Source organism: Pempheris klunzingeri, chromosome 6 (assembly GCF_042242105.1).
Source record: "Pempheris klunzingeri isolate RE-2024b chromosome 6, fPemKlu1.hap1, whole genome shotgun sequence".
Taxonomy (NCBI): domain Eukaryota; kingdom Metazoa; phylum Chordata; class Actinopteri; order Acropomatiformes; family Pempheridae; genus Pempheris; species Pempheris klunzingeri.
In genome coordinates this window covers 21,405,423-21,432,382 of record NC_092017.1, presented here as the reverse complement: position 1 = coordinate 21,432,382, position 26,960 = coordinate 21,405,423, and positions in this window count along the sequence as shown.

The window sequence follows — 26,960 nt, the reverse complement described above, 5'->3', positions numbered from 1 at the left end:
ATTTTATATCCAAAAACTCAAAGGTTAACTTTGTTTCGGCATCAAAATGTTCAGCAAAAAACACTTTTCTGGCCATTTTTCAACGGAATAACTCAGAAACAGAAGGGGAGATTATGACAACAGATATATACAACCGCAAGGTAATAACTCTAGTTTTCATATCTAGTAAAAACATTGTTGTGATGAAAACTAAAACATATCCAGCTATTCAAATTAGATACATGAATGTAATTTTTTGGTGAAACAGTCAGCTGTACACATCTATAAATTTAAGTTGGTAGCAGAGATCAGTAGTCGGTGCAGAATGTGTTCTTCTGGGGTGCAAAGCTCTACACACAGCATGTGCAAACACTGGTACCAGTGGGGTTTAAACATCACATGTATAAGGCCTGTGAGTCAGATTGAAGGGAGAGGAGAGAAGGATCAGAGACAGAAACAAGAGGAGAGCAGAGCACAAGATGGGAGCTATAGAGCGAACAAAAGAGGAACTGTGCAAGAGAGGTATGATGGAGGAGGAGAGAGGAAGCCAAAGTACAGAAAAGGGCTGTCGAAACACAGGGAGGCCAACAAAGAGAGGAAAAACTGAGAGCATCAAGAAGAAAGTATACCATCCTGTATCCTCTATGTGTGTGTGTGTGTAGGTATCTCTACAATTTCCTCTCTCCTGCTACAAAGTCCCGGTTGTCAGTAGAAACTACATGAGTTGCGCTGCTTTTCTCAGTTGAAAAGTGTTGAATTCCTCCTAATTGCTGAATTGTTGAATTGAACAACATTTTGTGATGGATTTGTGACAATGTTTCATTAGCTCTCCGCCCTGGGAACTAATGAAGGCTCTCTCTTCACAGCATAGTCAAAATGTTCAACACAGTACAATCAAACCCATCTCCAGTGATGAACCGCTCTCGTCTATACACATTTATTATGTAACAGGTATGTATGAGCTATATCGGGGGCACGATGACTTACATTGTTGGGAGACACCGTGAGAACACTCCTGCTCTTCCTCATCTTTCCTTGAGTGGCTGCCTCGCTGTCCGACCACAGCAGCTTCACTTGCACACCTGGAAAACACAAATAAACCAATAGGATTTTTTGTGTGTTTTGTGATTGTTATAGAATATTTCCCAATCCATGTTTGTGTTTCTTTTTTCTGTATCCCTGCAACCATTTTACTCAGTACAAAGTAATATAAAAAAACATGTACACAGATGTGTGCACGGTCCCCTGTGCATAAATATTACATTCATGAAGGTGCCGTTTTCAGTCATTTTGGTTTGTCTCCCACTGAGGAAGAGTAGAGCAAAGCCGTCATAACAAAACAGCCTTGCCTTCAATATTGCTCCATTGAGGGGTTTTCAGTAAGTGATATATCAACATGATAGCACTGCTGTACAGCACACTGAAAGCCCCCACGATGCACTGCTTTGTGACAATGTGCGAGATTTTGTGAGCAGATTTTAAACCAAAGCTTACACTTAGTGATTCCTTAGACATGTCTTACATCTTGTTAATATATGTCAGCCAACATATTGGTGATGGGCATTGAATAATAGGCTAATTAGACTCCTGTAGAGCTGAAACACTGACTTGATTAAGTAATTATTTCACACACAGAAAATTAATTGTTAATCTTATATAGTAAACTGAATATCTTTGCTTTTTTACTGTCAAAATAAAAAAACATAGCTTTGGTTTGGTTTGATGTAACATCAGCAGCTACAGATAGAGTTAAGGAAACGGCCAGTGAAAGATGGCAGCTAACAGCCTTAAATTACAATAAACAGTCTCTGCTGTTAAGTCACTGTAAGAAATTCATTTTAAATGTGTTATGTGTAAGATAACACAACCTTACTTGAAAGACACTGTGACTGCCTGACCAACAACAACACGGTAGACTGATGTAGAAAAAAATGTGAACACATTGATCTGAGTTAAGAACAATAAGCACAGGAACACAAATTGTAAATGTGATGTTTGTGTTTATGCATGTGTGTGTGTGTGTGTGTCTGGACCATATATATGTGAAGCAAGAGGTGGATCTCAACAGACAAAGGAACACAAACCAAAGCGCATATCACAAATGAACCACACCATCTCCCTGACAATATACACTGATTAGCATCCATCATGTGTCCCTAGGATTTTCAAATCATCTCTCCAATCTTGCTAACCTTTATGAGTTTTCTCTCTTCAACAAATTATATATTTTTTTATTTTTGTCACTTTTCCTCTCAATAACACACGCTCATAAAAGAGCAAATGAAAGATGAAACAGCCGTAATGGTTCAGCAGACTTTAATTTCCCTCCATACTAATTATCAAAAAGCAGCAGCCAAGACTGACTCCACAGCCATTGAGCTTCTCTCTAATTACTCAATTCAGGCAGTCGTTATGAGGCCCTAAGAACTCAGATGTTCCTCCTGTGACCCAGGAAGATCTATTTTTTCAATAAAAGGAGAGAGGGGGAGTGTCAGCATCAGCAGTGACAATTAGTAACACAGAAGGAGGGCCTGACGGGAAAAGATGATGAATGACTGTTTTGGGCAAAATTAGATGAAGAAGGGTTTAGAGAATGATACGACAAGAGGTCAAACAAACAGGTCAAAGAGGATTTAATGAAATAAAGAGAAATGGCTTGAGGTGAAAGGATTAAAAAATGTGAGATGTGAAACTAGGAAGCAGAAAAAGAGAGATTGAGAGTCTGGGAGAATCAGCTAACAAGACTGGATGAGGTCTTTATGCTTAAATAATAATTAAACATGTTGGGAAATAAGCTTATTCACATTGTTGCAGAGTCCAGTGAAGAGATCAGTACCACTCAAATGTCTGCAAAAAGACTAAAAACAGAGGGGAAACGGTTGTATGCCAACGGAGTAATGTTGTCGTTAGAGGATGTCACATGTATCCTGTCACATGATATGAAATCAAATGGTAAAGGACAGGTCATGGCCTTGAAGCAGATGGACATCCTTCAGCTTGAACAGACAGGACAATCTTGAAGCCAAGAGGAGGGACCTCTATTACATAAAAGCACAACCATCGCTCCAAATAAATGAAGTGAAAGAAGAAGAGCAAATGCTGTGAAGGAGCACACAGTGTTCCTCTTAAAAGCATGGACATAAACGAAAAAAAAAAAGAAAGCGTTGGAAGATTTCTCATAATATTTAGTTTGCAAATTGTTGAGCTCTGCAATTAGGCCGTTCATTAAAAAAAATCCCTGGATATATATTTCATTGAGGAAAATATCAATGGCAAAGCTTCTCTGTTGGTGCTGATCAGTTATCACCATTAGCAGATAATTAGTGGGTACAGAAGAAATTTGTGTTTCAGAGCAGATCTGAAAATTGTGCTTGGCAGCACAGATGTAGAAAGCAGTTTACAAGCACAGAATAGTGCTGTACCCTCGGGAGATGGAGCACAATAGTACTAACGAGGAGTTGAGAATGTGTGTGTGTGTGTGTGTGTGTGTGCATATCTGTTTGTGTGTGTTTGTGTGTGTGTGTGTGTGTGTGTGTGTGTCAGGGTATCCTAATTAGCATTACTTCTGGCAAATTAACAGCATTAAGGCAGACAGGTGTGAAGACGGAAGACAAGCACACAAAAGCGCATGCATGCTCTCTGCTTGAAAACAACATATGAAGTCTTAAGCGTGTGATTGGCGTGCATAGAGCGCTTCCGAGGTGTCCTTGTGTTTAATTTATGGTTTGGCAGGAACTTGTGTGTCACCAACCACCAGTGGTTACAATGAACAATCATAGATGAATAAAAGTGTCCTCCGCTTTTTTAAGAACGAGGAAGCTCTGTTTTGGCGTGGCCTTCCCTTTGGCTTGTAGTCAAACTGTGGCAGAGGCGGTTGAGCTCGACATTAAACTTTATAAAGTGACTTTGCAAGGACACTTCTCTAACTGCCAATTCAGCTGCCACTTTTTTTTTTTTTTTTTTATAAGGTACATCTTTCTGAACAGAGTTGTTAAAAGTCTTTTGCCTTGTGACAGGCACACATTAGAGAACTCTGATGATAGGACTGTAATGCAGAGGAAACTGCAAAGCAACTGTTGTGTTTGCATAAAAATTCATGAAAGGTAGTGTCATTTTAAAGGGCTTTTTTTTTCTCTCTCTCTCTCTCTCTAACTTTTGTCACTGATTACATTCTAATCACAGAAATAAGGAAATGCAGCAGGATGATTAGCAAGCTTCACGGCATTTTCATTTTGCTGTGGAATGTTTTACTAATTTTTCACAAGACTGCCTTTGCAGGTTCTAGTGGTCCCTCAAGAGTTACCTGTTTTTGGCCACAGCAATGTCCATTCGTCATTTGTATGATTGTTTCTTCTTTAAATCGCACAATTCGAGAGGTAACAGAGCCCCAGACTGTTAACCAGCAGTAGTACCAAATATAATGGCTAGTAAGTGCAAACTAAGAGCAGCTTTATTCATTTCTGCCTGGTTGTGCTTGAATATAAGACAAACAATCCCTTTCCGAGCCATCAGTCAGTCGATGGATCGTATACAAGAATACCTGAAAATCTCTCCAAGTTCTCCACACTGCAGTTCACATGTATTTCATGTCACACAGGGATACAATTTCAGGCCTGCATCACAGCAAAATGTGACAAGGTGTGCTGTTGCACTTCATCTTGTACCTCACACGCACAAACTTCACATGGTTCATATGACAACATCATTGGAAGGTGGCTTCAACAAAGCATGTCATGTATCAGCCTAATAGAGCAGAAATAACAGGCTCCCGGCCTGCCTGCCCTGCTGACTGACTGGTGCAGTGGGACAACTGACAGAAGAAGAGAAGAGAAACAGAAAAATCTGAGCAACTGGCTGTCTACCTCTCAGTCTACCCATCTACTGGTCCTCATTTCTGACACTTGACTTAAAGTTAGAGCCTGGAGCTGTCTGCTCGTCAGCTGTCTGGGTCTTTTGCTCTTTTATAGTTTAACTTGATGGATTAAAAACCTGAGTTAGGGTCTGCCTATATGAGGGAGTGATCCAGGGGCCAGATCAGTGAGCAACACCCAGGCTGGATGGTTGAAAGATTGAGTGGCCCTTTTGAAAGAGAATTAATGTTCCAGTGAAAATCCAAGGTTAAGGGAAATCAGATGCTACAGTACAGGAACACAGCTCTGGCATCTAGCCCGTCTGAAGTCATTCATTGATTTACTATGTTCTGTCATGCTCTTGCATCATGCCAGTAGACAAAAGGCATATAAGAACAACCAGAGTCCTTTCCAATACTGAGTCCAATCCAATATTCATTTTAATATATTTTTTGTGACTGTTTTCCTACTAATACACCTGCACAGTGTGCGACTGCTTTCTGTCATCCAGCTGAGAAAAGCCCCAGACTTCTCCACGTCTTGAAATTTTTACCTCAACAACGTTTTTGATCATCATACTGTCATCTTTATGTGTGTGGGTGCATGACTGTGTGTGTGAGTCAAAAAGGGGACACAACAACAGAAAGATAACAAATGCAAATACAAAGCAGCTTAAACAAATTCTGTTTGAGTATTCTAAACCGTTGGTCTTTTATTAATAAATACTTTTATATTAATAAATACTCAACACTTTAATACAAAATGTAATCCTCTACAGATTCTGAATTCTATCAAATCCTGTGGAAATATACCCTGGTGGAAACTCATCCTTTATATGCAAGCTTATTCGTCATAAAACCTAATCCTTAATACAAATACAAAGTTTACTGCCAAAGTGTAGAAACCAAATACAGCGCTGGGTTCTCTTAAAGATTATACTGAGGACACTGAATTTTATTAAACACCACTGACAGAGAGGGGAAGGAGGCAGGGATGGCCGCGGGAAAGTGACCACCACCATGAATACAAACAACTAAGCAAAATAAAAATGTACAAAATGTTATAAGTAAAGGTAATAAATAACTAAATAAAGGTAATACATACTAATATGTAATATGTGCAAGTGTATGTAATATACACTATAAAAAGTACCAAATGTAGTATGCAGAGTAACAAATTATTATTATTCAAATTATTCAAAATGTATAATTAAGTCCTTCTTTTACCCTCTAAAATAATGCTGTGGTTGTAAAAAAAAAAAAAAAAAATCTTAAGTTTCAGTAGACAAACAATGCTCTGTACAAAAAAAAAAAAAAACATGTACATGGATCTCTTTGATTGTATTTCAGCAGCAGCATACTACTGGTAGCTGGAGGAGAATCTCATGCTGGCACAGAGGTACTTGGCAGTATTTCATGATCTCTTTAAAATTAATGGTTACATAAAAAAAAAAGAATGTTGAAATAAATGGGACTATCCCTTTAATAGTTTTCAGGCCGTTCAACTATAGATTCAGTAAAGTAATTATAAAAGTGTAAAATTGCAGCCCCACAAGAGCACCAAATTATTCTTTTTGATCTGAGGGAATAAAAGCGATTATATATATATATATATATATATATATATATATATATCATTCAATTTACTGAATGCAGGATTTTATTTAGATTCCTCAAGACTTAAAAGGGAGAAAAAAACGTTTAAAGAAATTAATTGTTTTATGCTTGAAACCTCATCATCCATTGCTAGTCCCCCTGCACTAATCTAATTTAAAGCACAGAAATCTCCAGAAGCTTTTCTGTAGGCTAGTCACATACACAAACACATCTGGCAGGATTTTAGTCTTTCCTATGATGGAGGGGACTGATGTCTTTTTCCCTTTTGTGTTTTCTTTCTGATGTATTGTTTGATGAGGGAATCGAGGCAGGTCGTCTGCATTACCATTGCTAACACGGTCATAGGAGCATTTCTGGCCACCAGGGTGTAAGGGCAGCACTGCCTGAGGGGCTTTTAAAAACCCTGCACCTGTTCACCACACACCAACTTTGATGCAAAGACAAAAATCATCTTAGACAATGGTGAAAGCGAGATGCAGAAGCATCTTTTCAAATTCAAAATGTTTCAACCTGAGCAAAGATTTGTGACTCTCTTTCATTAATGTGCAGAGACAGCAGCAAAAATTGAAAAACAGTCACAGTCTCACATTTCAGGAACAATCACATCCAAAAACCCATTATCCATGACCACATTAGAAACCCCATACCTACTGCAACAGTACAATACTTGGGTTTTCCTGACACAATACTTTGAAAAGCACCTAAGTGACTTTCAAAGTCGTCAAATTGCCGTATAAGTTTTTCTCCCAAGTACGATATGTCACGAAAACACAAATGGGAAGTAATACTGGAAATGACACAGTACAATGGGTGGGACAGGATTGTATTCTTCCTAAATGGACATCCACAAGAAACGAGCAGATCGAGTTATTTATGTGCTGATTTGCAGCAAAAAACAAGGAGGAAAGTCTCCGGCATGCTGCTCCTGTGCTCCTCCAATTTTCCACCTCATTGGCTGTAGTTTTCTGCTCGGTATCTAGCCTGGATGATATCTAGCCTGTTTGATATCTTTTGGGTGTCTGCGAGGAATCAGCGAGCTCTTGGCAAGCTCCCTGATCGCTTCTTTGAACAGTTCACACATAGTGATTGAGCACCGTTTTGGGAGTGCTCAGCAAACGCCGATTTGCCTCTGATCTGGGGGCTTCAGTCGGCGAGTGGAAAATCAGGGCTACAATCCTGTACCGTGAACTTGGCATTAGTTCGTCCAAGCTGCTGCTGCTGCTGTGCCACTATTGATCCTGTCCCCTGGGCTGAGATAAGAGCGACACGCCTGCTACTAAATGAGACTTTGTGTTTTCTCTGGATTCATTCATAAAAAAATGCAACCAGTCGCCATGACAGAAGTGTTTCAGCAAAGTCCCCAAAACTGTGGCTTGTAATATTATGAAGAAGGAAGGAAGGAGTTCACTTTTCAGAACTCTTCATACTGTCAATTGTGGATCACTTTTCACTGCTTCAACACAAAATGCATTCAATAAACACATACCGTATTTTTCGGACTATAAGGCGCACTTACAATCCTTTAATTTTCTCAAAAATCGACAGTGCGCCTTATGTATTAATTCTGGTTGTCTCACTGACCTCGAACTGATTTTATGTGGTAAACGGCTCTCAAAAATCTGTCAAAATGTTTTAGTACGACTTTGGTAAGCTACGAAGCCGCACCGCTTGATGGATTGTCGGAGCATTACGGCTAACGTAGTCAGGAGCCTCGCGGAGTACCGTAATACGTACTGTGCTTCAACATAATATTATGGTGTGTGTATAAGGACCCCAAAATGGCACCTTAAGAGACATGCTTACAAAGCGGATTTCCAACTCAAGGCTATCAGTCACGCAGTAGAACATGGGAATAGAGCAGCTGCGAGAGAATTCAACATTAATGAATCAATGGTACGGAAGTGGAGGAAGCAAGAAGATGACCTGCGCCAAGTAAAGAAGACCAAACAGAGTTTCCGAGGGAACAAAGCAAGATGGCCACAGTTAGAGGACAAAATAGAACAGTGGGTTATTGAACAGAGAACAGCAGGTAGAAGCGTCTCTACAGTCTCTATTCGACATGAAGATCAACGACTTTCGAGGAGGTCCTTCTTGGTGCTTCCATTTTATGAAAAGGCGTAATCTCTCCATCCGCACAAGAACTACCATCTCGCAGCAACTGCCAAAGGATTACGAAGAAAAGCTGGCCATTTTCCGCACCTACTGCAAGAACAAGAGCACTGAAAAGAAGATCCGGCCAGAACACAAAGTGAAACTGAAAAAGTGAGTGTATTGTTTTGTATTTTATGTGTTACAACTGAACAATGTTGAGAGTTATTGTGAATGAGTTGAATCAAGTTTGACTTATCTGACTGTTTTGTGTCGCTTAATGCGCCTTATAATCCGGTGCGCCTTATGTATGAAAATAGACCCGTTTATTAATATTGCGCCATCCGGTGCGCCATATAGTCCCAAAAATACGGTAGTTAAAGTTCACAAACAGTTTTCTCACCCAAACTCAACCACCACTAAAAGCCTGTGTATGCACCCTCCATTTTGCATTGGTTTACATACTGTTATCAAAATTGTAAAATTTATGTTCATGACCTTTTAAAAAAAAGAAATGAGAAAAAAGAACATTTTGTAATTGTGTGGGACAATGTTTTGTTCCACTATTTTCTTCTAGTCACAGAGCGGTTTACAGCTAAGATGGTGTCACTTTTCCTTCCACCTCCGTTCCTCAACCCCACGGCAAGAATTATTTCTCTCATTAAGATGGAGTATTCATGAACACCTGCCACATAATCAGATGTCCCTCTTGGATGCAATTAATGCTGGATGTCTGAACGTAACTGCAGAAGATTGCCAGGGTTGGATCAGGAATGTAAAAAAAAAATCAAAAAATCCCATCCCAGGTGGATTGTAAGAGAGGACATAAGGTGTAATGAGGGTGAAGAAACCATGGTTGATTAGCACTGTTGTATTTCTAAATCTGTAGCTCTCCAATACAATAATGTGAGGTGAACATGTATAGTTTTTGTATTGCAGAACTACCTTTACTTTACAATTAATTTTGTGTACTGGCAACATTTCTGATTTATCTCTGTGATATCTTGTATACTGTAAGGAAGCACAACCCATGTAATAAAGAAATTACCTCATTTTTGTTGTAATGGTATCTTGGTTTATGATTAAATGTATGATAAAATGAACTTTTAGGAAGATAATAGAATCACTAATGCTACCTGTTGTTTGTGTTTGTTATGGTCAAATATAAGTGTGTTCAGGGACACGAGTTGATCCTGAAATGAATATGAAGTGTTTTTGTTGCATTTGTGCAATTAACCTTTGTGTTGACCTGTGTGCCGCTAAAGAGAACTGTGTGTGGGGAAAAAAACCTGTTAAAAAGGTCCTTCAAACTTTTTTCCCCAAATTCTGACCAACTACAAAGACGTTTACGAGACGTCTACAAAAGATTTTTTGTTGTCTTGCACGAATGAATGACAGACTGAACATGCTTTGTGGTGCAGGTATATGTGTGAAACTATCATTTCATTCCACAGCTCACAGCCTCTGACAGCTTCCCACACAGAGCGAGAGGTCAGCACAGTGGAAATAGATTCATTGCTCCCACATTTTCTACAACTTTCACCTTTTTTCCCACATCCAGGTTTACCAAGCCAGTGTAATGCAGGAATAATCTTCAACCAATAGACTGCTGGTCTTCAAGTGTACATTATTCATTTCAGCCTCTTCTGTTCTGTAATGCTTAAAAGATGTGAAAGTCCCGGCAACATAACAGACTTTAAACTAGTGCTGCATCTAACAATCATTTTTGTATTTGGTCTGTAAAACATTACAAAGCAGTGAAAATGTGCATCACAGTATCCTCAAGCCCAAGGTGAGGTCATCAAATGTTTCGGTTTGTTCAGCAAATTCAATTTATTATAACGTAAAGCCAAACAGAGCAGCATATGTTCACATTTGAGATCCTGGAACAATCCAATTTTTGCTCTAAAACAAACTTAAATGACAAGTCGATTATCAAAATAGTTGATGTGTAGTTTTCTGTTAATGGACTAACTGATTAATCAACTAATCATTTCCATTGTTACACTGTTGAGAAACTTCATCTAGACCAGTGATCACTGGTTTATCTGCTGGCGTCAGTCGTCTCTGTCTGGGGATTTTCTTCCTCACTTAGATCATCGGTGTGAGACAGAAAAATGGTGCTCAAGAAAAGTATATTTTTTTTCTCTGTTTCCCTTTCAGTCGCTCTCTTCTCTGTTTTCACACCCTGACATGAATGTTATCTTCTCATACACACACACAGCCATGTTTCACCCATCTGCCCAACAACCCCTTCTTGGCTGGGTCTTGGAGAATTCAGCGTATGTAAAAAGTGTTCTCTCGTAAGTTTTTAGTTGAGACGATTAAAAAAAAAACTTGATTAGCATCCCTCTTTTGTTTGCTTCCATAAGCACTGTCATTTTAATGGAGGATGAGCAATCACAGAGAAGGATGTACTCCCGCTGAACGTGCACTGGAGAGCCCAAACACTCCGAGCAGGGAATTTACACCAGCTGTGTTCATTATAGAAAGTAAAATAAAAAAAAAACGAATAGGAACTATGGAGACAGAGACAGAGAGAAAAGGTATGTACAGTATTCTTACAAACACAGACACAGACAGACAGGAGTGTGTGTATGTGTGTGTGTGTGTGTGTGTGTGTGTGTGTGTGTGTGTGTGTGTGTGTGTGTGTGTGTGTGTGTGTGTGTGTGTGTGTGTGTGTAGTGAAAAGTTACACAAATCCCTCATTGAGGTGCAGTCGTTAACCACGTCAACAGAAACTTAGAAGTATAATTTCAAGATTCCACTTTTTGAGACTTTTTTATTGGGAATTAAGGAATTAAACCTTTTAACCTGGCTAAACTTTTGCTTTGAATATTTTACATTTATTTATTCATTCATTCATTTATTTTTATCTTTTGATTGCTTTTTCTGTATTTTTACCGCTTACGTGATATTTTCTTTCACTTTTTGAATGCATAAATCTGTTTTACTAGCTTATCAGTGAAACAATCACCTGTAAAGCAAAAACAGGTGTATTTATATCATTAATGATAGTTCTCGCCATTATGCAAGGGATTCTGTACACACAACAACACCTGAATGGAATGCAGCCCTTATTAATTTATATGGCCAGTCTGTCAGTCATCCGTCACTTGGGTCTAGAACAACTATTGGATATGCTGGCATGACATTTATGAGCTCCAGAGGAAGAAGCTTACTGACTTTGAAGATAAAATTTCAAGATAAAGCTTTGATTTAGCAAATACCCACAAATCCACTGACATTCCCATCAGCCTCACCTGTACTTTGTGTTTGTGTTTAATGCTAATTATCAAACGCTAGCATGCTGATGTAAGATGTTTCACATGGTAAACATTAAACTTTCTAAACATCATCATGTAAGCATTTTCACGGTAAACATGTTATAATGCTGATGTTAGGATTTAGCTCAAAGCACCATGCTGAGCCTACACCTTCACAGAGCTGCTAGCTTGGCTGTAGACTTGGTAATTACACCTGTGTTTGACAGATGAAAATAAAAATGTCTGTCTATCAGACGCTAATCCATAGTAGGATACATTTATACAACTACAATTAGTAAATTTTGGATCCAACATACAATCATTAAAAGCACTACTAATTATTGGTTTTCATGCCACTATTTTAAAAGTAGAATTGAACGAAAAGAATGGAAAACAGTGAGGACATTACAGACAAACACTTGATTTTTTTCACGCACTGGATTCTGACATTTTGAGCTGTTGTAATATGTTGGGTTTTCTTTAGTGGAAACAAAATGAGCAAAAATTTACATTTAGGTGTTTATTTTACAACACTTTATCTATTTGTGTCTGTAGATTTATTCTAAGTTCATATCTTTAAAGTCTGTTTTCTGAAAATGAAGTTTTCCTCACACCTCACTATCCACTTCAGTTGCACTTACATACACCAAACTTTACAGTTTTACTTCTATCAATATTCTGAAGATTTTACTGAGGGGTCTGTTCATATATTTATAAAAGTAATAAAAGGGGAAAGTTTCATGCTGATATCTATTAGTTAAAATTGTCACTATTCTCACCTGTATTGTCTTGCATTAAGCTCCTTTAGCACCTCAGATTCTATTCATTCTCTCACATTAAACGTAACAACGGAGCCCTCCTACAGAGATGTTAGGGGAGCAGATAAAAATAGAGGTCAGGCTGAAAATAGAATTGGGAAAGCTTCAGAGAAGATCATTTTGGACCTTGTTTGAACAGCAATCTGTGAGTCCTGTTGTTTTTACAGCTTAAATCTGCGTGCTTTGTTGCCGTCTATAAACACATTTTTAACCGGCTGTTCTTATTATTTGATGTGAAAAATCTGTGTTCACATAAGCTGCACCTCTGTAATGCCTCTAACCTGCGTCCATCTCACACAGAAACCCAAAGCCAATCTTATATCCCTCCATCTACGCCTCGTGTTCTCTGCTTGGTATGAGAATTACTCTATTATCAAGCTCATCTCTTCTTGCTATTCATCTCTGTGAGCTCAAGCTTTGTGAGTGAAACTCTTTCGGAGTATGAAGAGGGAGAGGGCGTCCCTTTGTTTACTCACTCATTAAATTAACAACCAGGTTATTTACATTGGTTTATGATATTCATAAGAGGACCGTCACAGAAAATGACAGAGAAAGTGAATGAATAGACTAAATGGAAGTCTATAATGGCTGATAAAAAAATTGACCTCCCACAGTTTCAGAGCTACGATAAAATAACCATATACGGGATAGTAAGCAGATTTTGGAGCACACAATAAAGCAGACATCTAGCAGCTGCAGCCTTTTAAATCAGTCAATGTAATTTCTCATTTCCCAGAACCCTTATAGCTCTATGACTTATACAGCCTGAATTGAGATCCCAGCACATCCCAGATCTGGATATAGACAACAATAATGTGCATGGCACCCTGGCAATCTTCATCTGATGACAAAGGACATGTGATTTGATTGAAAGCTCTAGAGCAGCCACTAAATGGACTTTGAGGTGACATTGTTTTCTCAAAGACTATTTCCGCCTACACTTTTAAGCAAACATGGACAAGACATCATTAAAGTGCTCAAAAAAAAAAAAGAAAGAAAGAAATTTGGACATCGACGGTTAATTACGGGGTATGCATGAAAGCCCAAGAACTGCTGCTGAACCTTGTGCTGATACCGTTTTTGTGGCTCTCTGGTGGCGAGGCAGGGTTACGACCTATTATAATGGATTAGATATTTCAGATATTTTCCTTGGTAAAATTACATCACGTTCCCCATCAAATGTTTGAAAATGCACAATGCAAATATGTGTCTAAAGGGTGTAATTTCAGCTGGATCTCGCATAATAAAAGTGTGCAGATCTTCAGGCACTGCCAGGTTAATGATAAACGGGATTATTTCTGTCCGCTCTGTACTTGACAACAAAAACCCAATTAACATGAAATGCGCTCCGTTGTCACTGCTGTAATTACAGTTAGCTGACAACCTCTTACTCTCCATCTCTTTCTCAAATTTTGTTTCAAACTAATGCATGTGCACACACGGCTGTCTCTGCTTCTCCCGTGAATCCACCATTATATATCAATTCCACTTGGCCTATAGAGCTGTGGGCATTATCCTGCTATGTCTGCATCGACCAGACAAGTGAAAGCCCACTTACAAACACTCAGCGAAGATGATACAATGATGGCTGGATGGGTCTTAGAGATTTATATATGGAGGCTACGAGGAGAAGTGGGATGAAGGCTTCTAGGTAAACAAAACTAAACTACAATTTGAAATCTGGAATGAAAGTAAACATGCCATGAGGATGACATCTTCTTGGGCCAAAGAGGGAAAGTAGATTGCCTCCCTCAATCAAACCAATTTAATGAATTAAACAATCAACTTTTAGGATACTATTACTGCTGAGGTTATATGTACATTCTATTAAATATTTACATTTTCCATTATATTTCATGACAAATCATTTTAATGAGCTTGAGACATGCTGCTGACAGCCAAATAGACAACCTATTAGACAGAATTCATCATCAACAAATCATTGTTTACCTTTTTATAGATTTTATCAATTTCATTATTATTTTGACTATTTGCATTTATGCCCAGCTCTTTCTTTTAGACCCATTTTATCTTGATTTAGCTTGGTTTTACCTCTCTTTGTTTTTATTTTTGGCTTACTTCAGTCTGCACAAAATGAACTAGCAACAGCTTGATAAAATTAGCAAAATACTTTGAGAAATCCGTGATGCTGCCTTAAAACCTATTACCTAGTTAAGTTGAAGCCCAGACTGTCCTCCAATATAACTAGCAAATGGCCACTCACCAACTAACTAGGTAGCTTCCACTGTTTCTATTTCACTGTGTGGCTGATTACTGGTAACATCACACATTAGATACATTAATATAAAGCAGAACACACGCGAGGAAACATTGCCTATCTTCAACAGTACACACTCAAACCACACAGATCTACAGCAGCAGTGAACATTTCATGGTTATAAAACACAAACCATGACAGATTTGTGTACATGTAAACAAGTCCAACATCTTTACACAGTAAACTCCCACAAAGAGGGATAACGGGTTGCTGGCGTGCCCCGTGTTCGCCTGTTTTTATTTGTTTTTTTCAACCGACTCTCTGAGTGAGGGATATCTAGCAGATGACTGGGGGATCTGCCAAGAGTATTTAACCAACTTCCAAAAGAAAAAAAAACAAAAAAAAAAACAGGACAAATATAGTGATGGCATCATTCAAGAGAAAAATACCAGCATGAATGAGTTTTAAATAACAAAATAAGCTGGCTTCAGATTTACCTGCAAACATATTGAGTAGCACACACCGCCATCAAGGGCCAAAGATTCTGAGCTGACCTTTAATCATATCCCCTACGAGAGCAGAATTGAGTCTTGCCACTGAGTTGCACATTCCAATAATCCATATTGCAATTAAAATGACAGGATGGTGGGAATAGCTGAGTGGCAGGGACTTGTGGTAGGAGGCTGTTTTGTGGAACATGGTGTTTTTCTAAGCACAGAGATGAATATCCGGTGTATTATAGGAGTGATGGTAGCCCACTGGGCAGCGAACAAAGAAGACAGAGCTCACTCCGAATCTGTGTAAACTGTACCTCCACAACAACAGATGAGGTACAGTAATTACTCCTGGAGACTGGAGCTTCTCTATGGCCAACAGCATAAATCTACACCTCTGAGGTGTGAAAACATGCAGCTGTGAAGCAGGGTGTTGTTGATAAAGACCAGATGCAGTCAGCAAATCTTCATTGAGTACAATGTCACAACACTGTGCAGCTCCCAGGTGTGACGGTACACAGCTGAAGGACTGCAAAGTAAGGTGTTACCAAAAACCACATAATATAATAAAGCTTGGAAATCTTCCATGCTTAAGAAACCCAACTGCAAAATCTTGCATCTCTAATTTCCTTTTTAACCTTGCACTGGCTGCCCACGATTTGACTTATTCCAGTGTCTAATAGGTAAGATAAATCATTTAGAGTAGGATGTGTGATAGATGATTGACAGTCCTCTTTTACTCCTGACTTCCCCACAACCCTTCATACGGCCGAGAGGATGAAATAAACTCTCACTGAGCCATCGGTGCTCTTTGCTTGTGATTCTCGACCACGAAAAACACAGAAACATCACATTTCTAACCACTGATGAATACTTGGGGGGGAGAGGGGAGGGGGGAGAGGGGGGGGATAGACCGTGCATGGCGCTCTGCTTTCTTAAGGGTTATAACTTCCACCAAGACCCACAAAGTACTGGTTCTCATCCAGCTGGGGATGTTTGTTTCATGTTGTTCTTCACCTCTCTGTCTCTCTCCCCTCATTCCCTGTCCATCCACTTCACAGAAGGTGAGTCTCATCACTTGGAAGGGGTCAGCTAGCTCTAGTAGGAATTGCAGTGTAGTGTAGTGTAGTGCCCAGACCTAATCAAACCTCAGGAGGACTGACCTACTCTTGGTTAAATCCTGCTGGGGCTAATGCTCCTGTGCAAACCCCTACACTGTCTCGCTCACCATCTGCAAAATTTAAAAAATAAAAAAGGTGAGTGAGATCCACTCCTTTTTTAAAAAAAAAAATCAATGAATAAATAAAACATCTCACAATGGCAGCTGAAAGGAGGCACCACCAGGATTCCATTAGTGACTGAAAGGCAGCTCTATTTTTGTTATGGCACTTGTGCAGATTATCATTAATGTGATGTGATCATACCATGTGCCCACTTGCTTGGTAGATAAGCATTACATGATTCAAAGCAGACTAATTGGTTGGTATGCATGCCAAGTGTTAAAGCACTGAATGTATGATTGCTGTCATGAATATCCAATGTGAATGTAAAGCCCACTGTGTAACCCAAAGCAACACCACACACAGTGGTGCCCACATTATGGAGTGCTCAATTACAATCTCAAAATGGGTCAGTGTAACCAATTTCATCCCCATAATGATACCAATTAAATATGTGTAAACAGCACAGGTCGATCTTGACAGTCAGCACTGGATGAAATTTCTAACGCACTCTGGGACTGAACACACTGGTGGCTCTCCACAAAGACCTCTAGCTCACGGATCAATGGGTTCCCACATTTACACATGGAGTGTAAGGCAACAGATCAATAGACCCCAAGCTTGGACGGAACGACTGGTACGGAAGAATAATGCCACATAATTTTCCCATGCAGTGAGGGAATGACAGCGAGACAAAGACAGAGGCGGGAGATGTGGAAGGCATGTGAGCAGAGGTGGAGGATTTAAAGGTGGAGGGGTCGAGGGCATGAAGGATGAAGCACGGAGGGTATCAGGGCATCTGTGAGGTGTAGAATCAGAGGCACGTGAGAAAAATGAAGGATGACTTGAAACAGAGAGAGTGATGACAAAAACAGAGAGAGCTGCTGGAGCAAAACGCCTGCCGGCTGGTCCATCAGCTCGTTGATTTATGTGTTTGCTCACAGTTTCCTTCACAAAGCAGGACACCCTGCTGGTTAGGATTTGTCACTACTGGGAGTCCCCACACTGTCTTTCCAACCTGCAAGGAATTCCCATCGCACTAAGTCTCCATTTCAGTTCAAGATCTGAATACGCGGTCAGCCCACCAAGCTCCTATTTGCAAATCTAAAAATAAGCAAATAAGGTGACATTAAAAGACTCCCTCAGCAGACGCAGTCCAAGACCGGTCTGTCTGAAAAGTCTGTTATGAGATCTAAAATGTCATTGCACTTGAAGCCACTGTCAGTCAGGACCAAAAATAGCACCACAGGAAAGCTGTTGCTCTGTGAAAAACTGAAAAAAAAAAAGGCCAATATTGACAGCTCTCAAAATCAGAATACGTCTCCCTCTTGTGAAAATGGACAGTTCACTTATGAGGGAGGGGGGGGGGGGGGTTGAAGGGTTAAATCTGGGCAGCAAGAAACTGTGACAGGTGCACCTATTTCACATAATGACACAATTCAGGCCAAGTCACCTCTGCTGTGATGAGCAATGAGCACTTTCCTCCATGGTGCTGAGGCAGTTATGGATGACACACGGAAATTTGACCCCATAATGTCTAATGCAAATCAATTATTATGATGATTAATGTAAATATACACCATCACCCTACTAAAAACAATATATAACATGATATACATCCTACCCAGTGAAAGATGTAAGAGAAATGGATTATATTAGACTGAAATACTTGAATGTCTGTCTTTGTGAGTTAGAAAAATATCTCAAACCGAGATTACATTGCATTTTCTTCTCCATTTATGACAATAACAGGAACACTGTGGTTTGTAGGGCTCAGGGGTTCAGAGGGAAAGAAAGGGGACACGGCGGGGGTTCAAGGCAGGGATCCGGCTGAACTTGTCCGTGTGTCCACCGATGACAGGAGCCAAACAAAGCCAACCAAAAATCTTTTCCGCATCTCCAAAATCTCATTTTCATTCAGCCCCTTTCTGCACCGTTGCGTTTCGGATCAATACACAAGCTCGTCTAGCAAATTAGATTCAATTAAATTAGGATGGGAGGGGGGGGAATAAAAGTAAATCTAATTCGACAAGCTGCAAACAAAAGCTTCTTGGTTACCTTGTGTCTTCTCCACAGATCATCCACACGTGGGGACAAAGGGAATCCCGGCGTCTTCTGCGTGTTGTTTTCGGACGGCAGAGAGCAGCTGTCACCACATCACCAAAATAATGTCTTCTATTCCGCATCAGCGAGGGTTTTCTCCATCCTCTGGTGGGATGTGTTTACTCCACGGCCGTCCCCAACCAACCAGGGTAGTCCACACTCCTCAGCCGGCTTTTGGTCTTCACATGATCTAAGGTTTCTTGCTTGTCCACTTTTTCCGAGATAAAAAACAAAACAGAAAGAGATCCGGCGCGTCTGTGAAACTGGTTCTCTCGTGTCCCAGTTGCATTCCGATTTTCCATTCACATGCTTCCTCAAAAGGACCGCGGGGATTGTGTTTGGAGGGTGGAAGGCTTTCGCTTATCACATGCATCTGAAAGTCAGTGTTCCCCTCCGACCATCCCTCCTCTTCCTCCCCCCTACTCCTCCCCCTCCTCCTCCTCCTCCTCCCTCTCGGCAGACCGGGGAGGAGCGCGGACCAATTGAGAGGCAGGAGGGAAAAGAGAGAGAGGGAGTCTGGTGCGGGACCGGAGAGCTGTCAATTACACACTGAAGTACTACTAACAGACTAGAGCCTCAGTGAGACCATCAGCACGCATTTAATCTGGGTTTAACCATTATGATTAATGACACACTCAGGAGGTTTGGACAGAATGTGGACAATGGCTATAGTAACTATAGTGGTCAATGGTTGATCAATATTATTAGATAGTATATATCATTATTAGCTATAGGCTATAGATCTCTCTCTCTCTCTCATTGCATTTTGTAAATGAATAAAAATAACATTTAATATTCTTGAATGTTAATTGTAAAATGTAAATGACTTTTGCACAGTACTATATATATATATATATATATATATATATATATATATATATATACACACACACAGTGCTTAACAAATTTATCAGACCACCTGTCTTAAAAACGAGAAAACACAAATATTTTAGAAATCTGTCAAAAACTTGTTTCAAATTAAACATTGTATTATTATTTATTAGGCAAATAACAAACTGGAACAACTAAATAGTCCTTATTCACATATTTTAACCAAAAATCTTAATATTTTGTTTGACCTCCTTTGGCCCTGATTGTTTTCATGTACTTTTCGACCGTCTCTTTCGTTATTGAGTTCCAAATAGTTCCTAGCTGTTCCCAGAGACTTGCTTTGGATTAAATTTGTGTGTGATCTATTTTTTAATTCAACAAATCCAAGATCTGTTCGATAGGATTCAAGTCTGGACTTTGACTTGGCCAGTCCATCAGTTCCACATTTTAAATACATCATTTTGATTAAAGAGTTTACACATACTGGTGGATTAACCATCACAGAAATTAAAAAAATATTTTGGTAATCAGCAATACTGTTAATTTAGGGCAGCGGAGACAAACACCTTACACTGGGTGGTGTCTGATAAATTTGTTAAGCACTATAAATATATATATATATATATATATATATATATATATATATATATACACATATATATATATACAGTCTATCAGTCTATCTGTCTGTACTTGTGGTCACAAGTGGTCACAAGCATTACAGACCACAGCTGTGATCATGGATATGGTCAGAGCTTCAAGAGACTTGTTACACTTATAGAAGTCTGTGCGCTTTTATACCTAAGACTGTAGTGTGGATCTACTCTGTAAAGACATTATGTGAAGGATTTCTGACCTTTTGTCAAATGTTAACTTGACAAAGCATCCCCATTAACAAAGAGGCTGCAAGACAAGGGGGGCGGCACCCTATTATCAGTCCGAAAATGACATATATCTTCTCAGACATTATTCCACGTTGTCCCAAAAGATTTAATCAATATTCTGGTGGGAAATAGGGCTAAAAGTAAGTGAAAGGATTTGCCTTATATGATCAGAGGCTCCTTAGAAACGACCTATGCTGTTGTCCCTTCACTCGCTGGCACTCAGCAGCAGAGAAGTTCAGCTAAATCCCATGATTATGAGAAAATAATGTGAAGATCAGATCTCTCTCTTTGACCTTTCTTGTTTCACAATATGATTAGTATCACCAGAGCTATTATTAACTTTTCAGAAACCTATATTTTACATCTGCCGCCTTGTACAACGACAGATCACTTCTGAAGAGATTCCCATGTTGCAGTAAATAATTTGTGTGCCGCTCCAGTCCCTGAGAGGAAGAATAATGTGGAAAAAAGGCTTCATTACTCTCCTGTGAGTTCATACATTATGCTTTGTCAATGTCCGATGTCATGCGCTGGAAGTTCTCAACAGTAAATTTGTAAATTAATTGTGTGTGTGTGTGTGTGTGTGTGTGTGTGTGTTACTGTGTCACCAGGTCATGTTGTAGGCCTTTATGATTATTCCACATATGCTGTCGCTGTTCATTAAGCCCTCTGGGACTCTGCACGGCTTTCTGAGGGACATTTTTCCACTGGCTTAAAAACCATGATTTATGCAGCCAAATACGTACAGTTTGTGGCATATAATCCACTGGAGCTGGCATTTACTGACCTACATTAACCAAAGAGGTTACAGGAAATCTTTTCCATGCAAGAGTTAAACGCATAATCTACATACTGTCTGACTGAAATAATCAAAATGGGATTAAACCAAGCATATTATGGTAAAACCATACACCTCTGAGCGTTTGATCCTCAAACCATACCAAAAAAAAAATCTAATCTCTGCTGAACCTGCAGCAGTAAGAATAAGTGAGATATCGGGTTCACATTTCTCCAACGAGTCCTCCAAATGAAATCACAAAAGACGTGTTTGTTCATGCCCTCCAAAACGACACATATACCTGTTTTCTGATCATATCTGAATATCAACACAACATTGTTTGACAGTGTTTTCTTAAACTGTTTCACATCAGTGTTGGAAAAATAAATCCATTTTATGAAGAGCCAATGCAAGACAGGGTTCGGGAGAGATCTTGATTCGTGTTTAAATGACCATTTTGTTAAAGTCAGGGGATCTTCATCGTCATGGTTACAATACTAACTATGTGGTTAAGGTTAGAAAAATACAACATTGATTGACAGCAGGAACCGCAGTCTTTCATGTTTAAATACAACACTTTGGGGGCTGCGTGGCACTCCCTCCTTTATCCCTGATAAACAAGTCATGGCTCCCATGGCCACTGGAGGGCTTCGTCATTTTAGTGTAAACAGATGTCGTTTTGGGGTATTCGCTGAAATGACTGATGTTGTCGCTTGTCTTCTGTCTCTGACTAAAGAGCTTTAGTCAAGTAATGAATTTCTACTTTAATCCAAGAGTTGTGTGTCATGTCAATCCATAGCAACAGCAACATAAAAAGCAGAGATATGTAAATATTATATTATTGTTCATTTGTCTGTACATTTTTCAGTCTTGAGTTGAATTAAGGGACACTGTGACTAACAGAAAACACATTTTTTATTAATATATTAGTGCTCATTATGACATTCCTTTTTCCTCCCTCACAGAGAGAGTTTTTCCCTTTTTACTGTAAATCCCTTGTCTCTCTGCCACCATAAAGCATGTCTAATCTCCTCAAGCGACTGCAGGAGCAGGTTTCTGTTGAAAGGAGGATTAGGAAATAATTCAGCGACCTATTGAATACAAACATTATTTACTAATTTCCAGCAACCACATTGTTGACCCTTTCAAACTCTTGTGTCGTTTTTTATATGGGACAGAAAAGGATCGCACATGTGGGAGTGCTGAGCATTGAGGTCAAGTTATGCAAATAAAGCATTTAAGGCTTAGCTTTGTGAGAAATGAGGTGGTAAGGTGTTACAAGGAGGAGAGGCCCATTTTAAATTCTTCTTCTATTGTGCTGCCAATTACAGGACCATTTTCTGTGTGCACTTTCAGTGTGTACGTAAAAGTGTATCCGGTGAACTGTTGCCTGTCATTACTGTAATTGTTCCTTTTCAGGGCTCATAAACACAGTTTGATTTGAAGGCAGACAGAGTCAGCCATCACATCCCTAATGAACAGTTCAGCAAGTCAGGAAGGTCTCATCAGTCAGCAGTAATATTTACAGAAAGACCCACCTAGCTACTATTATACCACCTCCGCCTCACACTGTCCGCTGCATATTAGCGTGAATGAGCAAATAAAGGCCTCAGGACAGAGTGTTTCATTCGGTCACAGTGGAGCGTCGTCAGAAATGTAGAATACAAATGAGTTTAAAATGAAGATTAAAATAATATCTGACATCAGCACAATGTTGTTGCTTCACTCCATAGGAGGCATCAATGCTAAAAAGTCTTTTGGGATCTGCTACAGGATGTTTTCATAGCCTGGTTCCTTGATTTTCAGTGATTTCTGTTGGTCTGGTGTTGCACCTGGGAAAAACACCAGGGTTAGATTTGTTGGCAGGATTATTAATGTGACAGCAAAATTGCCTCAGTTTCTTCTTTTTATGTGAAAAATATTAAGATAAGTGCTCCTAGTAACTCATGGCTTGTGAAGCTTCCACATAGACTGAAAATTATATCAAAGGATGGATACATCACTTGCTAATAGCTGGTTAAGGCAAAAAAAAAAAAAACCCGACACAAATAAACAACTTGTCAGGATGAATACTGAAGTGGAAAAATGGCAATTCAGTCTGAATATCAGGCTGCTATATTCCAGCTTTGAAATTTGACAATTCAGAGAAGTTAATTTCAAAGTTTTTATTGGTTAGAGGAATTGTTTTGGGACATTTATTCACTTGTCAAGAGTTAGATGAGATCACCAACACCCTTCTAACAACAGACTGCATCCAAAGTAAAAAAAAAACCCTCTGAATTCTGTGGAGACTCACTGCTCCCAGTCCAGAAAGGCTGTTGGCATGTAGTCTAACCCGCTGCAAAGCCACAACTTGTCATTTTTACACCTCTTTTGTGTATGGATTTAACAATGTGTGAATCTCTTAAGTGTACCAAAATGAAATATCTGTTTGAAGCCAATAAGCCTGAGGTGTGTTTGGTCTTGGTCTCTCTTTCTAGTAAGCAGAGCCTTGAGGAATTGAATTCTTTTCTATCTGAGCCTCTGGGCACTCTTGTGAGAAAATATAACACACACATACACATTCCTTTTTCTGTGTCTCCACACACGGCTGCACACGCAAAACTATTTAAACCTCTTGCTTCCTGCTGGCTCAGGCTTTACAGATATTGCATAGAGGGTCTGTATCTATCCCAGCCAGCTCACGGTAATAGAGGAGAGGAATAGGGAAAGGCCTCCCCATCTGAGTGTGAACATGTCGTTACCTTTCCCTTTGTGGAGGCAAACACACACACTGGTGATATATGCAGCACCGCCTCCTCTGTGAGGATACTCATCTGTCATACCGCTATGAATAAAGTCATAGGCTGAATAGATATGTTTACAGGAGATAAACATGTGTCTGCTGGGATGCAAATATCAGCTCGATGAGAGAACAGATTGAGATGAAATGACTCTATTGAGCTCTATTCACATTCCAAAGCTGAGCTACATTTTATTTCCAACCAAAGGGAGAAGAAAAGGATTATGTTGAACTGAAAAGGGAACAAAATTGAAGTGTTTCTTAATGCAAATCAATTCAATCCCTTCTCCTGCACCTCAGTGGATTGACTCAATCTCACATTCAGACATCCCCATATTGAGCTAAACTAAAATATCTCTAAATCATAATATGCAAAGCAGATCTTGAGGCCGCACTCTTTCACAGAGATTAAAACACTACCACTGCTGTAATACAGCAAGTATATTTTCTTGACGGTTCCACGCTAAAGACTTTTCACTGACGTAACTCCCCTCCTCGATGTGTAAAATGCTGTCACGGCACTAAGACGGATGAGAGCTGGACTCGTCCACATTGATGAGAGATGATGCCACAGAGGGGGACCAATCATAATTGTTTAAGCTATGACACGATGCATATTGCGCCTCTAAGTGGGCGCAGAGATTAGCAGCTTTTTGTCGAGTCCGTTTTCCTGCAACTCACAAATCCCAAGACGTCAGTTTGTTTCGTGTTTAATTAATGATGTGTGTGACACATGTGCACAGTGAGGTTCGAACATTAACAAGGTGTGTGTGTGTGTGTGTTGGTGTTTGCATGTGCATGCACTTCTGTGGAAGGTGAGCAAGGAAAACAGCCAAGCGTGTGTGTGTGAGTGTGTGTGTTGTGTGTATGTATCAGTGTATGTGTGTTGGGTTGTTATTTCAACAGGGGGATTTACTACTTAAGTAACACAACCGTGATTAGGAAGCATTGCCATCTGGTAGTTTGAGAGGGTTGCTGAGACACGTGCACACGGGCGTGCACACACACACACACACTCACACATACACATACACACACAAACACACAAGGATACACGCGTGCAAACAGGCACATAGACACACACACAAATATCAGCGTGTGATAAATAATTCAAACACACAGAAAAATGTCCTTCACTATCTTCCCATCCATATCAGGCCTTCACACATACAGTATACAGACACATAACACAGACATGAATAACACCACCATCTCACACTGTGATTGTTTTTCTGTTCCACAGTGATTTGTCTCTGCCCGCTGTTGATTGCAGTGAAACTAATTCTGGCATGAATATCCTACAGTGCTTTTTCTTATTCATACCCGACACTGCAGAGTTACTTTCAAAGTTCCTCACACTTGAACTAGATGCTGCTTTCATTTTCTCTCTATTGGGAAAAATCACCATCTGTCAGCTCAGGTGAGGACAAAACATCTCATCTGTGAGGAAAAATGTTCCTAGGCAACACATTTACCTCGTTCTCTATTGAATTACAGCCGTGTTTTACCCCTCAGACTTAAAAACAAACATCCTCTGATTTCTTACTGTTGTCTCACTGCACACAGACACAGAAAAATGACTTTATCCCATCGTTTATGTGCTCAGCAGTTGAGATTAGTTTGACCTTGAAAGCCACTGAGCCAAGCTGGTGCATCGCAGCTTGCACTTGCAAGATGCTGGCAGGTGAGCGTTGTGTTTGTCCAGGATCATAGCCATAATACCCTCTATGTGGTGTCACAAGGGACCATATTTGGACTGAGATCAAGCTCAAGAAGAAACTGTACCTTACACTGGAATAAGCATAGGCATAAGCAGAGGTGATAATCACGCTCTTATCAAATGTCCATTGGTGGAAGAAGTACTCAGATTTTTTACCTTAAGCAGGAATACCACAGTGTAGAAATACTACAATCTAATACTAGTGACTACAATCTTACTCGAGTAGAAGAAACCAAAAGCAGCATCAAAACGTACTTTAAATACCAAAAGTAAAAGTACTCGTCATGCAGAATGACCCATTTCAAAATTGTGTTTATTATATAATTAGATTACAATTACCAACGCATAGATATGTTTATCTCCTTAATGATGCAGCTGGCAAAGACGGAGATGTTAAGAAATGTAGTGAAGTAGCAATATTTTTCTCTGAAATGTAGATGAGTAGAAGTATACGGTAACAGAGAAATGGAAATACTCAAGTAACGTACATGTACCTCTAAATTGTACTCTAAAATGTCACTGTGTTTCTTAATCGTGTAATGTGTGGCCACATGTGTATACATTTCCCTCCCTTCCTTCTTTGGCTTCTGTGCTCTGTGTGTCCAGTGTTTCTAGCAAGTCTGTTAACCTCAGTGTCACATTCTGTCCGCTCTGTTCATCCCTCCAGCCACATTTCCACTTCCCCATCATTGCCATTCTCTCCCTGTCACCTGACCGACATCCACCTGCTCACCTGTTTCCACTTCCCCTCATCCACCCTGGATTGCATAACTAGCCCATCTCTGTATATTCTGGATAAGATTGTTGATGATGGTCTCTGAAGGCAATGTCTTGAGAAAATGAAGCGCATATCTCTTCAACTCACCAGTTAATCACTGAACTGTACCTGTCTGCCTGGATTTTCTGCATTTGGGTCCATTCCCAGCTGCCTTGTATTCACTTGCCTGACACTTAAGTTATTACGTATCAACATTTTTCTGACACACACAAATTAAATCATTTTCTTTCCCACCATCCAAACCATAGCAAGATAGCAATGTTTTTACACAAAATAGCCAGTTCATTTGGAATAAATTGGCACAGTTTGTGCTATTTACAGTGGGCATCAGTGTCACATATTGTCCCCTCATACTCATTAGCGCGAACTCATACTGTATGGACAAAATCATTCCACTCCCATCTAGCTGACTCTCCCTCACACACCCACGCACACCCACACACACACACACACACGGCGATCAACCGTTTAGAAAGCTTCTGCTACTCACTTTGCTCGTCTTGTGTAAGGTGTGCGAGGCGTTCTGAGTGGTTTT